Raw genomic sequence first — 18,411 nt, 5'->3', positions numbered from 1 at the left:
ATAAAAAACCTACATTATGGACAGGTAGACAATTTAAGAAAATTCTTTCTAGAACGAGCAGAAACTAGCAAAATACACAAGGCAATCACTCATATAAATACATCGGCTACACCACTGCAATTTCATAACCACTTCTACAACCCTTTAGATCGCATAACATCAACAGATACGAAGAAAGTAAATTGGAAAAAGAAAACACTTCATGGCAAGCACCCGTATCATTTGACACAGCCACACATCGATCAAGACGCATCCAACACATGGCTAAGAAAAGGCAATATATACAGTGAGACAGAAGGATTCATGATTGCAATACAGGATCAAACAATAAACACCAGGTATTACAGCAAGCATATTATTAAAGATCCCAATACCACAACGGATAAATGCAGACTTTGTAAACAACAAATAGAAACAGTAGATCACATCACAAGCAGATGTACAATACTAGCAAATACAGAATACCCCAGAAGACATGACAATGTCACAAAAATAATACATCAACAGCTTGCCTTACAACATAAACTTTTAAAACAACACGTTCCTACATACAAGTATACACCACAAAATGTACTGGAGAATGATGAATACAAATTATACTGGAACAGAACCATTATAACAGATGAAACAACGCCACATAACAAACCTGACATCATACTCACCAATAAAAAGAAGAAATTAACACAACTAATCGAAATATCCATACCCAATACAACAAATATACAAAAGAAAACAGGAGAAAAAATTGAAAAATACATCCAACTGGCTGAGGAAGTCAAAGACATGTGGCATCAGGATAAAGTTGACATCATACCAATTATACTATCAACTACAGGAGTCATACCACACAATATCCACCAGTACATCAATGCAATACAGCTACATCCAAACATATATATACAACTACAGAAATCCGTAATTATTGATGCATGTTCAATTACCCGAAAGTTCCTAAATGCAATATAACACATACCGTACAGTTAAAAGGAAGTAATGCTTGATCAAGGTCCGCGTCACTCCATCTTTAACCGGACTTAACGTCTGAGAAAGTGAAGGAAGATAATAATAATAATTTTAACTGTACATTCGGGACTAGTACTTACAAGTTATATCATCAAAATTGAAATATTTTATAAAGTAATTCCTTTTCATAAATTTTAGCTTGAACTATAATACAGTGTGGTACTGTGTATAAAATTATATGGAAGTTTTCAGAAAAGCAGCTGAGATATTATTGGCCCGTCCAAAATTCAAAAAATAATACTGATATCAACAACTACTGTTGAGAAAAAGTATATCTACAGCAGTAGGTGCCATTACAACATGCCCCTCATATAATACGGGAACAATGTGTTTACAATATTTTGTGACCTACTGTAAGGTTTGCCAAATGGTATACAAAATGATGCCAAAAGGTAGAATACAGATTCTCAAAGTTAAATTCCAAAATTACAAGAAAATTTAAGGTTGAATGATCGTCATTTCCCTATGAACGTAAGTATAGGTTAGCTTACAAAAACTGCAAAAGGTATATAAGGAAATGCATAGCATCTGACAAATTTCTGCTTACCATAAACAGAGTTCTTGTTGCATACAATTTGTCTATAGTCCAAATAAGTGTGAAACCAGAGTAGTGAAGTGGTAAAATTAACATATGGCAACAAATTCCAAAATTGTGGACAAAATTCACATGAAGTTGCTCAAAACATAAGAAAAATATCTACTATACACGTCACAATCTATACATATATGAGGACAAAGCATTCAGATTTCCAGATCTATGGAACATTCTGTCCCAAAACAAATGATACAAAGTCAAAACTACAACATTACAACACCAAACTAGAAATAAGTGCAGAGGCAACTTGAAGTACTAGAATTAAAAATTGCAAGTTTACATCTATAAAGTTACACCCTCAAAATAATCAAAAGAGAAGAAAAAATTTCAGAGTCTAAGTCTATGATGAGTGAGCCAACTCGAAAAACTCACAATAATGGACACTGCCCAGAAGAACATACTCTATCACAAGTATGAGTATAGCACAAAATTAATCAGCTACATAAACCAGAGAATGTAAGGGTATGATGGTTCACGAAAAGAGAAAATAATGAAAAATATTAGGACCTATGCTTGCGATATGTGGACTGACCAATGAATCCAAATCAAACCGGGTACACGCCAGCAGAAATGTTACAACACTGCAAAACGAATAAAGTTCATAATCATTTATCAATAAGTTCAATAATATATAAAAAATAATTAGAGGAAGCATCTAGCCTCAATCAACAATTGCACTGTTGCACTGTGTGATACCGCCTCTAGACTTGATAATGTCCTCAATTCAGTACGGAAGAAAGTCAACAAGTTTTCTCACTTACGCTGTGTCCAGGTGGAACCCCTGACGGATTAGGTTCTTTAGAGCCAAAGGAATGCAGGGATATTGATCCCTACATTTTATCTTTTGATCCAGCCAGCCCCAGGCACATTTTCAGTGGTACTAAGATCAAGTTATTTAGCTTCCCCCCCCCCCCCCCCCCTACCCTCCTCTACCCCAAAGTGTGATTTCAGTGTACTACATCTGCTCTTGTGGTCCAGGGCTAGCGTCTTTGGTTAGTAAAAATGATTTCTCTCCCAGGTTCAAATCCCACCACTGCTTAAATTTTGATTAATAATCATCATTGAACAATGAATCTTCTGCATATGAGCCCCTCACAAACTGACCATGTTTCGAGACACCATTTACTCTGCGAATGTCGATATTGCACTCCTGCTGGAGGTGTCAGTCACCGACTTCCAAGTGCCCACCGGGTACGCCACCCATGTTGCTCTTGCCTCCAACACTGGCAGCGGTGTTGCCATCCTCTTACATGATGGGCTCCATGCACAGGACGTCATATACCTCCCCTCCACATGGGGGATGACCCTCACTCTATTTGGCATGTGTATCATTAATATCTATGCACCACCTGACTCTAGTTGCCATCATGACCGACATAACATGCTTCACAGAGAAGATCACACTGTTCTTCACAGGTTCACAAGATGATGTGATGCTTGGTGGGGACTTCAAGTGAACACAAGGGTCTGCCAACCAACTCCAATGGCATTCAACTTGTGCGACTCTCTCAGTTGTCATTGATTGCCTGCAGTCTATGTTGATTTACGAATGAGAACTGTCAAATGGGACTCTCTTCTGTGCCGAATTGAGGACATTATCTTTGTGCAGGTGTTAACGAGTTGCAGGCAATTGATCCAATAGGAGTGCAATATCAACATTTGCAGAGTAAATGGTGTCTTGGATCATGGTCAGTTTGTGAGGGGCTCATATGAACAAGATTCATTGTTCAATGCTTATTATTAATCAAAATTTAAGAAGTGGTGGGATTCAAACCTGGGAGAGAATTCGTTTTTACTAACCAAAGACTCTACCCCCGGACCACAGGTGCAGATGTAGTATGAAATCACACATGGAGGGGGGGGGGGCGGTGGCGGGGGGAGGGGGAAGCTAAATAACTCGATCTTAGTACCACTGAAAATGCCTGGGGCTGCCTGGATCAAAAGGTGAAATGTAGGGATCAATATTCCTCCATTCCCTTGGCTCTACGGAACCTAATCCATCAGGGGTTTCACATGGACACGGCATAACTGAGAAAACTTGTTGACTCTCTTCTGTGCTGAATTGAGGACATTATCAAGTCTAGAGGAAGCATCACACAGTGTTAACATAATGTCTCCTGCAACTAGTTATCTGTCTGGTGCTCTGAAGTTCAGACGAGCTGCACTCCGCATAAGTGTGTGCTATCTCTCTTATATCATGAAAGGCCTGTGGCACTACACAGCTATGTAGGAAGCAATGTGCCTAGCAATTTTTGTTCTGGCAATCCTGATGCCATGGTGCAATTTGTATCACAAATATCTTCACCTTTTAACACTTACTGTATCAACATTATAGACAATACAAGGAGGGAAGAGAGTTGTAGTTGGAGGATAGTGCACCTGACTGGTTGGCGACTGTGACTGATTTTAGAATCATGTGAAGGTATACGCAGTAGAAAGCACTATCATCAGTTTCCATCATTTTCTACAGTTTCTGTTGGAGTGAGACATGAGGCTATGTGTTGGGCAGCGTTTGCCAGTATTACAAGATCTGTTAATTAAGGGCTGTGAAATACACTGAAGCTATTTGGAGCATATTTTAATTATTCAGTTACGTACTTTCGTTGCTCGTAAAATTCAGTGTAATTTTGAAACTATTTACATAACGTGTGGGCAGTGAAGCCATACTTGGTCAGTCGTACACTATATAGTAAACTGAAACAGAAGGTCTTCAACAATGAAACACAAAATATCTGTAAACTAGCTGAGTCCCTCTGATTTCATAACAATTTTCCCTGTCTTGAAAATGGAAATTTGTTTTAATTGCCAATAGACTATTTAAAACAGTTTTTGACTCAAAAATGGTTTCTGGTAATACTTCTTAATTTGGTATCACTTAGTGGTTATTGGTGTACACTGTAATAATAATGTAATACAAGCTATTTGTGGTGTCCTCGGAAAAGTTTAATAAATTTTATTACATGTCAGATCATGACAACAGAAGTGAGCTGGATACCGTATGCAAGACAGCGTGTGTGCATCATAGAGGAGAGCTGAATGGTGTATTGAGAGCAAATAATACTCCTCAAAGGAGCTGCACACTATTTCCATTTTCGAGGCTGGTCAAACACATGAGCAAGCAGAACACTTGACATGTTACCAATGGTGTGGAGGGTCATTCTTAATGGAATCATACAGAACTTTCCACAACACATAATGTAAGAACCTCGAGTACAATGTAGAGAGATAGTCAAGCACTAAGGTGATCACATGTGATGGGAAGGTTTCAAAGGAATGATCCAGAAAGAAATTAAAGAGGGCTTTGTGCAATCAGAGTCTATTAATAATGTTATAAAAGAGTCATGTAGCTGTGAGTGGGGAGGTTCTCAGTGTCAGTACAGAGCATCCAGGGGGCAGGGATGCTCTGCACCAGCACCCAATGGAGCTGTAAACACTTCATCTAGTGTAGAGAAGATGGTGACAGACTATGGTGGACACACAGCAAATGTAAGCTAAGTAGCACGTTACAACATTCATTGGAATAATGCTGAACAGAGACTGTCTCTCGCTTTCTCAAAAAGTTAGACTAGTGGAATTTCATCAAATACCAGGACCTAGTTATTGCTTGGTACCTGTCACTTGTACAGTGGGTGAAATGGCCTGTGAGTACCAGTGATGCAGTTCCCAGTGTTGATTGATTAGTTAGACCGAGTGACCAGCAGATAGCAGACTGACTGACAGCCAAACACTTGTCTCTGAGAGAGATCTTTTCTAATACTTATTGAAAGCATCTGACATTCTGATAAGTGGTTTTGGTCCAACACCTCACTGAGCAAAGGTGTTCATTATATCAATAAATTTGTTAAAAAAAGCGTAATATCTTGCCTCATCAGCAAAAATTCCTACCAAATCCAAGAGAATTATCAGTCTTCTGTAACCTAGCCCCCTCCAACCAAGTAGATTTTCTCCCTCTCATCTATGCTATAAAGACTCATAGTATAGCAAACAAACCCACAATGATATTAACATTCTGATTGCACTAAGAAAGGTACGGAACCGGTGCCAGGTTGCGATGTATTAAATTAGTACAGACAAGATTTTCTTGACTGCAAGACTATTAAATTTGAGTAGATTATTTATTCCTAGGTACATGACCATGTAGTACCTGGGAACAGATTTTCACAACTGGAGTCACCTTATTCTCTGGAGTGATTTTTGTAATTTCAGGAAAAAGACTGCAACAGGCACAGGGTGAATGCCAACATACCAAAATGGAATAAGGAAATACATTGAACTTCTATTACATTGCTGTATAGATGGGAAAATCTATAAAGAGTGCCAAGGTACAACACTGTCCCCTGGATGTCTGCAGATCTGGTCCATACTGATAGCCACGCGCCACACTATCTTGTCATTCAGCTAGGTGAGCCAAGCCAACATGGTGCAGCCCAGTGATAAAAGTGGAGATGGTTGCTATTTTCTTTTGGTTGCACTAGAGTATTGCCATGATACTGTATCAAGGAGATGCTGACAAGTCCTTGCAAACAATCAAAAACTTGCTTAATTTTATTTGTTTTAGCTGATAATTTTCACTTTGCAACTACCGTTTGTATTAAGAGTGGCTGAATTTTTTGTGGTTCTGATTGAAACTGTATTTCATTTATTACCTACAACTGCAGGTCACCTCTTTCTTATATAAGGTTTCTTACTTTTAGCTACCTCCAAATTATTCCAAGACAGAACATTTAACTTGGTTATGGAAGGAGCCAGATGCACTCACCAAGAAATAACATGTACAATATTTTACAAAATTTTATTTCATCAGATAGCTCTAATTAAAATGGCCATCTTTAAAAAATAATGAAGGATAACAATTATTTCATGTTCATGATAAGCAATTCATCTGTACCTGTAAAATATTTTTATTGATCAACGTCTTGCATGACAGAAGACACTATACACTGCCATGGATTCAGGATCTTAGCCGTACCATCAGATGTATCTGAAAATCTATCAGTAGAGCAACATCATGACCATGCTCAAAGAACTAGTATACAAACAACTACCATAGGTGGACCATCAAATAACATCCCAAATTGTGTCTTCGAAGAACCCCAACTTTCAACTGTGGCCTGAGAAAATTCCTCTTATCACAAAATTGTCACCAGGAATGCATGCAGCCAAATGCTGACAACAGCGCACCTGTGCGACCCATGGGGCTATGGAAGAGTATCTCAATCTATGTCATAAATTAGTCAAATGTATGGAAACAAAGATTAAAAACAAATGTTTGGAATTTAAGGTCATCCCAAAGTATGTAGATGCGATGTTCAGACATTCGAAGAAACAACAACCCGTATATGCTAAGAGTCTGAAGTTGTGATGTTTATGTAATGAAATCAATTAATTATACAAGAAGAAACCTTATGTCAAAGTAGTCTGCTTCCCGTAGGCGCATGGATCAAACAAGCGTACTGTACCTGCTTCTGACTTCCTGCATTCCTGGTCCCAATCTTCCTGCAAGAGGCATTTTCCAAGGCCATGATGAAAATTTGGGGTTCTTTGCAGCCACAGTTTGGGATGTTATTTGATAGTTCACCTATGGTAGATATTTGTCTACTTTTTGTATGGATGTGGATGTGTCCTACTACTGCTGTATTTCAGATATGGCTGCTGATGAAGCTAAGTGCCCAAAACCATGGTAGTGTATTGTGACTTCTGTCGTGCAAGACTTCGATCAATAAAAATATTTTACAACTTTGACAGATTTATTTGTCATGAACAGGTTTCAGAACACTTGTGGATGTCCCAAAAATAAAATTTATAACAATAATTGCCCTTTAATATGTGTACAACATAAACATTAAAATAAAAAAAATTCCTTAGTAAAATCTAACTGCTCATAACAGCTTCCAAATAACCTCAGATTCCAGCCTCCCAAAATCACAGTGGGCTGTCTCAAACAGGTTAATTATGATACACACAGAATCTCATTCTTCAGTAATCTAAAACACATGTAAAAAACAGTTACAAGATACGTCTTAAAATGAAAGAAGTCAGTAAATGCTTTACACTCTAAGGAAAGGAGAACACTTTCTTAGTAATGTGATCTGAAAACCAAGTATCAGAACCAAAATATCACTTAAATCAGATGCCCCATTGATTAAAATGGTAATCTTAACTATGACTTAAACAACAAGATTTTACCAGGCATTAAAAGATTAAAACAACTTTGTCACAACATCATTTCAGAAGCACCTTGCTTGACATGAATCACAGGTTAGCCATAATCTCTTTCTTTCTGTCTCTCTCTCTAAAGGGAACAAATCACTAATCCTAATGAAGAGCATAACTGTCAATCTATATCAACTTTCAAAACAATTTAAAGGAGAAATATTTTGTTACAAAGAGTAGACCAATAAACATCAACATTAGTACCCAAAACGTAACGCCACTCAGCCAAAACCAAAATGCAGAAATCAGGGAATTGCTTGGATATAGAATATACCACTCACAATATACAACGAAAATGAATGCTCACAAACACCTTGAGACTCCTAAGGGGCTAGAGCAGGGTGACACTCTATTTTGGAACCTATATTCATGTTTTTTTTAAAAAAATAAAATAAGAAACAGATTATAAAACTTTCTTTGGACCTTTCTTGTACAGACTTAAAATTGTATAATGAATTTTTAAAGAAAAAACTTGCGCCCAGAGGACACTGCACAACATCGATGAAAGGATCTCTGAATGCCACAAATTCCAACCTAGAACAAAATTTCAAAAGCTACTTTGAAACTGACATAGTACACAATACATAGGGATATCTTTTTGAAAATTGTTTTAAACTAACTGACGGCACTCTGGAAAGGTATGGTGTAATTGCATGTATATTCCACTAGTTATAGCTCCAACCAATGTGGAAAATGTTGTTTTAAAAAAAACAAGTGTTTAAAGTTTCAACATATCTTTTTTAATAATGAAACTGAACAAAACTTTAATTGACAATGTACAAGTTGGTTTTTTTCCACTGATGTAGAAACAATCTCATTTTGTCACATTATATCAATTAACTGGCATCCACTTACAAAAATCATATCCTGTTTTTTGCATCATTGGTATTACTTTTAGAACCTTTGTTATCTGTATAATTAACTTTGTTTGTCATTTCCAGGCACTCACATTTTACTTTGTATAGAAAAACGAGCAAAATGACAAGTTAAGCAGACAACGGACAATTACGTGCTCTCAGACTGTTTACCAAAATGAACCATGTTACAAAGAGAAATCACATTGAGAACAGTATTTTAGTCGATAGTAATGCCATATGTGGCACTATCTACAAATACCATGACCCCTGTTCCGTCAGTAACTGTTGCTGTGTTACATCAGTTGCACATGAGCACTCAGATGTGCGAGACGGCCATGCAATAAATCACTGTTTTAACGTATGTTAACATTTATGATACATTTTATACGAATGAATCTTAAAAACAGACTCTCTGGGGAACATTTTAAGCAAATTGAAATTAGGCTAAAAAGAAAATTTCTACTCTTGTGTACCCCCTTAAGTGAAATGAATCAGTTGCTTACTTTCATAACAAGGCTTACAAATATTTGTGTATCAAACAGTAACACTCACTGATCATTCATCTGCATGATCCTTCTGTCTTCCCACTGTGAAATCCCACAGGTAATATGATGACATTGTGTCAATTTATCAGATGATACTAGCCACACTCGTTGCGCCCATTGTCCTGTAACTGAAACAGGCAGCTCATTTGAGTGTGTGCACACACACCTGCTCATTATCTCGATGGTGAATTAGTTGAGCCGGCAAGCATAACACCTTCCAGACAATGCTCAGTTTAAACTCCAAAGTACTGCTTGAACTCCACATCACATGCAGATGACCTTGTGAACATCTACCATCAATTCTGCTGCAGAGCTTTCGTTAGAGGTATCACCGTGTGTCATCTTCACATGTGAACAGTTCCCCCGCTGTCCCACAAGACTCACTCACTCTTGCATACGGTGGAAGTGCCAAGACCATGAACCAATGCACATACAGGGCTTTAAAGCCTCATTGCATAATGCCGCCACCGCCTGGAAGGCCGCTGGGGTAAGCATTACCAAGAGACGCGGTCCCGATATCTTTGAATATCAGTAGTGGACAGGATCAGTCACCACCTTTTAATACAAAACCTTTTATTTATTTTCATAAAGCGTTCTCACTGTACTAATCTGTTACCACCAGAAGTTGCTATCATTGAACAATGCTTTTTTGTCGACTACTTTCGGCAGGAAGTACCATTTTCAAATCAACGTATGAATACATTGTAACAAAAAATCATGGTAATTAACATTTATTTCGTTGATCTTTATTAAGGAGATGTTGCAGTAAGGGCAGCCCATCCAGCAGCAGACGTGAGGGGACAGTACCAGCTCTGGTCCTCTCTACTGCTGCTGTCAATCATCAACCCAGAATTAGCAGACATCGCGGCAGACTCTCTCGCTGCCAATGCTGACCACATCAGTGAGCCGTCATCAAGATTGTGCAGGGCCTAGGCCCTGCGCATCCGCCATCTGGTACAACCAGGTGAGCCGATGACGCTGGGCGAATGCAGCCCATTCCACCCATCCACCGTGGACGAGCCACCAGGAGGAGCAGGGAAGAAGATGGGGTGGGACAGAGTGCACTCCGCACTGCGAGAATGCCTCTTGTGCCAGCCGGGCGCCGCCAGCCACACACGGCCAAAGTAAGGGCATTCCATCGCTACGTCACAGCACGCGGTGCTGTGCTAGCAAGACTGGTGCAGCCCGGAGCTGGTGTCATCGCTCCGAGGACTCGGGGAAGGTCATTGATATCACCAAGCTCAGCCAGCCTGTGTTACATGGGCCACATTGTACTTGGCAGGAATAAAGGTGTCATGAATTAATCATGTTTGTTTCGCATTTCTGACGTGTCCACAGTCATTTCCTAGCATCCTGACAAGTGGAGAGGTCACCGCTCGGCCTCCAGTCCACCGTAGGCGACCGGGACCACATGGGCACCTACAGATTTGGTGTCAGAAGTCCTTGCGCCCACCGCCTACAGATTTGGTATCAGAAGTGTTCGAACCATCCATTACAGCACTGGCCTACAGATCAGGTATCTGGAGTCGTCAACACTGCCGCTGCAGGACTGACACCACAGAGTTACGGTCAGAACTGTCGACTCTATGCAGACTTGTGGTAAGTCCTGTTGTTGTTGTTGTGTTCTTCAGTCCTGGGACTGGTTTAATGCAGCTCTCCATGCTACTCTATCCTGTGCAAGCTCCTTCAGCTCCCAGTACCTACTGCAACCTACATCCTTCTGAATCTGCTTAGTGTATTCATCTCTTGGTCTCCCTCTACGATTTTTACTCTCCACGCTGCCCTCCAATGCTAAATTTGTGATCCCTTGATGCCCCAAAACATGTCCTACCAACCGATCTCTTCTTCTAGTCAAGTTGTGCCACAAACTTCTCTTCTTCCCAATCCTATTCAATACCTCCTCATTAGTTACGTGATCTACCCACCTTATCTTCAGCATTCTTCTGTAGCACCACATTTCGAAAGCTTCTATTCTCTTCTTGTCCAAACTAGTTATCGTCCATGTTTCACTTCCATATATGGCTACACTCCATACAAATACTTTCAGAAACGACTTCCTGACACTTAAATCTAGACTCGATGTTAACAAATTTCTCTTTTTCAGAAACGATTTCCTTCCCATTGCTAGTCTACATTTTATATCCTCTCTACTTCGACCACCATCAGTTATTTTGCTCCCCAAATAGCAAAACTCCTTTACTACTTTAAGTATCTCATTTCCTAATCTAATTCCCTCAGCATCACCCGATTTAATTTGACTACATTCCATTATCCTCATTTTGCTTTTGTTGATGTTCATCTTATATCCTCCTTTCAAGACACTGTCCATTCCGTTCAACTGCTCTTCCAAGTCCTTTGCTGTCTCTGACAGAATTACAATGTCATCGGCGAACCTCAAAGTTTTTACTTCTTCTTCATGAATTTTAATACCTACTCCAAATTTTTCTTTTGTTTCCTTTACTGCTTGCTCAATATACAGATTGAATAACATCGGGGAGAGGCTACAACCCTGTCTCACTCCTTTCCCAACCACTGCTTCCCTTTCATGCCCTTCGACTCTTATAACTGCCATCTGGTTTCTGTACAAATTGTAAATAGCCTTTCGCTCCCTGTATTTTACCCCTGCCACCTTCAGAATTTGAAAGAGAGTATTCCAGTTAACATTGTCAAAAGCTTTCTCTAAGTCTACAAATGCTAGAAACGTAGGTTTGCCTTTTCTTAACCTTTCTTCTAAGGTAAGTCGTAAGGTTAGAATTGCCTCACGTGTTCCAACATTTCTACGGAATCCAAACTGATCTTCCCCGAGGTCGGCTTCTACCAGTTTTTCGATTCGTCTGTAAAGAATGCGCGTTAGTACTTTGCAGCTGTGGTAAGTGCATGAGGCGATTTTTGTTAATAACTGTGGATGCACGTTCTTTGTTGGGAGTGCACTTTGTGAGATCTGCAGAAACAGCAAATTTATCTGAGTTTAAGGGAAACAGTTGGGAAACGTACTTGGTACCAGTTAGATGTACTGTGTGTAGTTGAATGGGGCATGGGGTGCCATGCACAAAGTTTGTACCAGTAGAATGTTCAATTTCTAGAGGGTTTGGTCATGCAGCACACAATTGTAGAGAGTGTTGCTGGGCAACAACAAGGTGGAAGGATTAATTTTATTTAGTTTTGTATTGTGAGTCTTGTTTGTCTTCTTGTGTGTAGTGCTCAACTGTGACAAGGAGTTGAGTAGCTAGTGTAGTTGTTGTTTTGAGCAGTAAATTCAGTATAGAGTAAGTTGTTGGTAATTTGCACAGATCATGCCGGAAACAAGATCTGTTAGTACTGAAGTGAGTATAGCTTACGGAGCAAGTCTCAAAATTGTTAGAAGAGAATGCGCAGCATAAGCTACGTCATGTAGAATTAATGACGCAAATGGAGACCTTGCATTCGGCATAAGAGTTGCAAACGGGTTCAAGTGATTGCAAGTCAGTAGCAATGTCCAACCTTGCAATATATCCTTCAGTAGCTAGCCTGATCACACCTTTCTCGGGTAAAACAACAGAGAATGTCACAGCATTCATTAACGATGTTTTGGCAACAACTGCAATGAGCAATTGGTCGGACGTAATTACGTTATGTATGGCAAATTTGCGACTTGCAGGGGAAGCCAATACGTTCGTGATGTACCGTGAGACGCTTAGTAAGGTGAGCATGTTTGAAGAGTTGGCTGATGGGTTACGACTAAGATATCATAAGCAGAATAGTGCATGATTTTTTTGGGAGAAGTTAGCTAATTTGACACAGAAGGTCAATGAGACAGTGGAGTCTTTTTCAGATAGGATACGGAAAATTAATTTGCAGACCTATGAATTATTGGGTAGTCCTGATGTGGATCGTGTATTACTACAAGAGGCGGAAAACAGAGCCCTCAATGTATTCCTCAGGGGAATTCCCGCAGAATTTTCTCATAGGGTTAGGACGGAGAATTCTGGGTATTTAGCTGCAGCACTGGATATTGCAATGCATTTGCAGGAGATAGACATTGCAACAAGGGTTCGAAATGATAAACACATCTTTGCGTCGGAGAGGAATTGTTACTGTTGTGGCAGGAAAGGTCACGTGAAGGCTCAATGCAGACAGCCGCAGTGCTATGCTTGTAAACGCTACGGTCACAAGGCGAATGAGTGTCATAGTAAGCAGAATGGTAACGAGAATAAACAGGAAAAAGCGTTAAACGAGAACGGGAGTATTTTGTCCATCGAAAGACATTCCTGGTAAGCTGAAGTATGGTGAAAACTAGTACAGAGATGGATTGTTGCTTGATGGGTGTTGTAAGGAATAACAGATGTAAGTGTTTGATTGATACAGGGGCACATGTATCTGTTACTATTCTAGACCTCATGTGTAGGAGAAGTCTAGGTACTCCTAGGTATAAATTACGTGGAATGTAGCGAATAATGAGTTGCAATCATTGGGTACAACACTGCTCGTTTTTAAGATTGGAACTGTAGAGTTCGGAGAGCAAATGGAGGTGTTGCCAACTGTGGGACAAGGTTATTCAGTGATTCTTGGACTGGACTTCCTTGATAAACACCATGCCAAAATTAGTCTTTCACAGTGTACAGTTGAACTTAGTGGGAACTTGTTTTCAATGGGTACAACAGCTGTAATTGTTTCTACATCGCGAGGTGCATCCGTTGCTAAGATGTCACCAATTGAACCGCGTACAAGGGCATTAAAGATGATTATGCAAGTCAAAGAGCCTTCAGATACAGGTAAGTTAGTTTGGTTGTCAGTAGGTACCAATGTACCACAGCAGAGACTATGTGTGGTGGAGCCACTGCAGAGCGATGAAGCATTGGATGAAATGCATTGTTTTATTAGGAGGAGCGTTGCGCACATAACGGATATAAATGGGGAACTGATGATCCCGGTCAGTGTAGATAATTTTGGGGCAGATGAAATGGATCTCCCAAAGGGTTTAGTGGTAGCAAGTATGGAAATACTCAACAATGAGGATATAGGTGAATCCCAAGGTGATTATAACGTTAAGCATACTATCAAGACATCTGTACTACGTGATAAAATTCGTCATTTGGAGAATGGTGATCGGAAAGCTATGGAAGCTTTGTTATTAGAGTAATTAGATTTGTTTAATTCAGAAGGCCCATTACTAGCAACTCCTGTTACACAGCACCATATACTGACTGGTGATAGTCTGCCGGTCTATAGAAAACCGTACAGGATAGCAAAACACCTACAACCACTAGTGGAAGAATTTATTAATCAACAGCTAAGGGATGGTATTATAAAGAACAGTGAAAGCCCGTGGTCTGCCAACATAGTGGTAGTTCCTAAGAAGTCATTGGATGGTACTAAAAAGTATAGGTTTTGTTGTGACTATCGTTTTTTGAACGCACGAACTGTAACAGATGCGTATCCAATACCGAACATCACGGAAACATTGGATAACCTAGGTCGGTGTAAATATTTTTCGACACTAGATCTAAAGAGTGGGTACCATCAGATAGAAGTAAGTCCCAAGGATAGACCGAAGATGGCCTTTACAACAAGCCTTGGTCACTTTCAGTATCGTAGAATGCCATTTGGGTTGAAAAACGCTCCTGCCTACTTTCCAGCGTCTGTTAGATGGTGTGCTTCGGGGACTGAAACCGAAGATTGCTATGGTATACCTCGATGATATTGTTACTTTTTCATGTAATATAGAAGAGCATGTGGAATGACTGGACGAAGTATTTAGTAGGCTAAGAGCGGCACATTTTACGCTTAATGTTGAGAAATGTCAGTTTGCTCAGACACAAGTGACTTATCTTGGGCATATTATCAGTCAGGATGGGATAAGAACAGATCCTCATCTAATGTTGGCTGTGCGTGGTTTTACAGTACCACATACCACTAAACAAGTTCAGCAATATGTCGGTTTATGTAATTACTACAGATGATACGTAAAGGGGTTCGCGGAAATTGCACATCCATTAACAAGACCGCAGTTTGAAATGCAGGATGGGTTGCTTTGCAGGAAGACGAAGTGCGGACTACGTGTCGTAGTACCGGAGTGACTGAGGAAAGAAGTGTTGAAACAAGTGCACAACCATGTATTGTTGGGTCATGGTGTTAAAAGAATGACTGATAGACTGGTAGCTGAAAGGTTTTGGTGGAAGACACGTCGCAATGATGTAGAGCAGTATGTGCAAAATTGTATACTGTGTGGGCAGAGAGCACATTTAAGTCCAGAAAATTCAGTTACAGAGACTACCTGAAGCGGATCGTCCGTTCGCATTCATCGGATTAGACATAATCGGAGGATTTAACAAGACCCAAGCGGGTAATTGATACGTATCATTTTTCCCGATACCTGGTAATGGTAGCTATTCCAGATCAGAAGGCAAGAGCTGTTGTGCAAGCCTTAGTAAATAACTGGTTGCCAAAGTATTGTGTGCCTGATACTATAGTTACAGATCAGGGTAGTAACTTTATGTCGGAGCTGATGAAGCAGTTATTCTGTTTATTGAAAGTTAAGGAATTGCGGACAAGCCCATTTCATCCTCGGTCGAATGGACGAACAGAACGGGTTCATAGGATGTTAGTTAAGATGATTAGTCATTACGTAAATTCAGAACACATGGATTGGGATGTATATTTAAATCTTTTGACAAGCGCATATAATGTGAAAGTTCATACAGGAATGGGGCTCTCTCCGTATGAGGTAATTTATGGTCGGAAAATGCCATCACCATTTGATGTGCTCAACCTGCGGGTGGGTTTACAGGATGAGTCAGTGAAGAATTTCGCCAAGAAATTGAGAGAGATTTGGCAAAGGGTACGGCGTGCTAATACTAAAGCTTTGGAGAAACAAGAGAGTATTGGGCAAAGAACAGGTAAACTGCTGCAATACAGAATTGGTCAGTGGGTACTGTTGGCTAATCCTTATGTTCCGAAGGGTAAAACAAAGAAGTTTTTGACGAAATATTCTGGACCGTATCAGGTAAATGAAATAGTGTCTCCAGTGAACGTAAAGATGCAGTTACCAACCAAGTCGTCAGTAGTTCATGTGAGTAGGATTAAGCCGTTTAAGGGCACAGTGGATGCGTTATCGCAGATTTCTCTAGTAGTAACAAAGAGTGTGAGGTTACCGAAGCTAAAAGAACAGCAAAGGAATGTTCCTTACACACTTAGGTCTAGAGATACGTAGATTAAGTGTCCTTGGGGAGGAACATGTCTTATTTATTGTTATTAGGTAATAGGGTATGTGTTGTTTTTACTTGTCATTTGTGTGTTTTAGACGTAGTAAGGAAGGGAGCGATTGACATGGCTTCCTTTTCCTTTAGGTGCCATGCCAGGATGTGGCCTGGAAAACTTTTCGTCAGTCTGGTATTGCTACACTGTTGCAGACGAGAGATGGTGCAGGTGCAACCACTAGATAAGGGAATTTTGTTTGCAAGACAATTAGATGTGATATTGTCAAGCCGCAGGTGGACAATTGTGTTCACGTATAATATATGGGGAGTGAGGAATGATGTACGGACACTACAGGATAGGTTTACGGTGCTACAGGCGGCCACTAAGAAGGAGGGGTTGTTTCAAGACATATGGAACGAGTATCAGGAATTGAGGCTCTCATACAAAAAGCTGAGAAGGCAGCTGCAACAAGTAATGGAAGTGGTCCCGCAAACCCTTGTTCGCAGGAAACGAGGGTGGTTGGTTGCAGGGGGAAAATTGGTGAAAACAGTGTTTGGAACCATGGACGAGGAAGATATAAGGAGCTTAAATAGTACGGTGAGGGAGGTGCAGGAGTTGGCGGAGGAGACAAAGTCGAAAGTGGATTAGCACACGACACGTATAGGTAACATGGAGCAGGGGATATTGAATGTCACTAGAACAGTGCAGGAGTTGACGTCAGACCTGGAACGGTATGCAGCAAATACCAGGAAAGTGTTGAATGGGGATATAGAGGCTATACAGGCGAGATTGAGCTGAATAGACGGGAAAGTATAAGTAGCTTTACTGAGGGCATTAGCAGACAGGGTGGATGATGCGCGTGTCGAATTGGAAGCGTTATATGAAGCTATGCATCACGCAGTGCATGGGCAATTGAGTGCCCCTTTGTTAGGTCCAGATCAGCTGCTGAAGGCGTTGCTGAAAGCACAGAAAGAATTCTCAGAAAGAGTGCATCATGTTGTGCCTCCGGCGAAGCGGAATTTACTGTTATTGTATTTCATGTCTAAAGTGAGAGTAATTACAGATCAGGCGAGTATACATGTAGAAGTGCAAATACCAGTGATGGGTATCAATTCTCAGTACCAGTGTTATACTGTACACCTGTATCCAATTAGATGGGGTGCACTTGGAAAGTGGGTGCAAGTGCAAACTCGGGAAGTGTTGCTAGTGTCAAGACGGAGGAGTGCTCATGTGGTAATGTCTACGGAAGATTTGACAGACTGTTTCAGGGGAAGTGTTTTTATTTGTCCAGCAAAGGTGGTGGCATCCCACAATCATTCATGTGAGATGCAGTTGTTCTTGGGGAATATGGGAACCTTAGAATGCGAAAAGATGATGTTACTTTCGAGATCGAAATTTCAGAAAGTTGGGGAACATTGGATTTACTCTGTGTTCGAACTAGAGACCGTAGTTGCCACTTGTTACAGAAATGGTAGAGTGACTGATATATCAAAGCTTGAATTTCAGGGCAGTGGGTTATTGATTAATGGCACTGGATGTGAAATAGTGGGGAAGCATTTTCACCTACCAGCTACTTTCGTGGGTACAACAATGATTAACATGACACAGACTACCTTGTATTATCCAGAGGAACCACCACACATATTGCCTTGCCAGAACCTAACATTTATTAATGAGTCCTTGAATCCCACAATGCTACAACCTTTAGATAGCCTGATTATCTCAGAAAAAGAGCAGATCTCAGTTAATCAACTACTGCACACATGCAGCAATATCGGGAGAAACGTAAGCAAAACACAATTATATTTAGTGTGTCAACGACAAGCATAATCTTAGTTTTAGTGTTTATTTGTGCAACTTACTTTTATATATGGAAAAAGATGTCTCATTCTGAAATAACAACCGTACATCAAATACCTATGGGATGGATTGGGAATAGTGGAACATAATGTAAATAGATAACCAATGATAAGATTGGAATCAGTATAAGTGTAAATAAATT

Source organism: Schistocerca piceifrons, chromosome 8 (assembly GCF_021461385.2).
Source record: "Schistocerca piceifrons isolate TAMUIC-IGC-003096 chromosome 8, iqSchPice1.1, whole genome shotgun sequence".
Taxonomy (NCBI): Eukaryota; Metazoa; Arthropoda; class Insecta; order Orthoptera; family Acrididae; genus Schistocerca; species Schistocerca piceifrons.
This window is presented reverse-complemented; position numbering follows the sequence as displayed.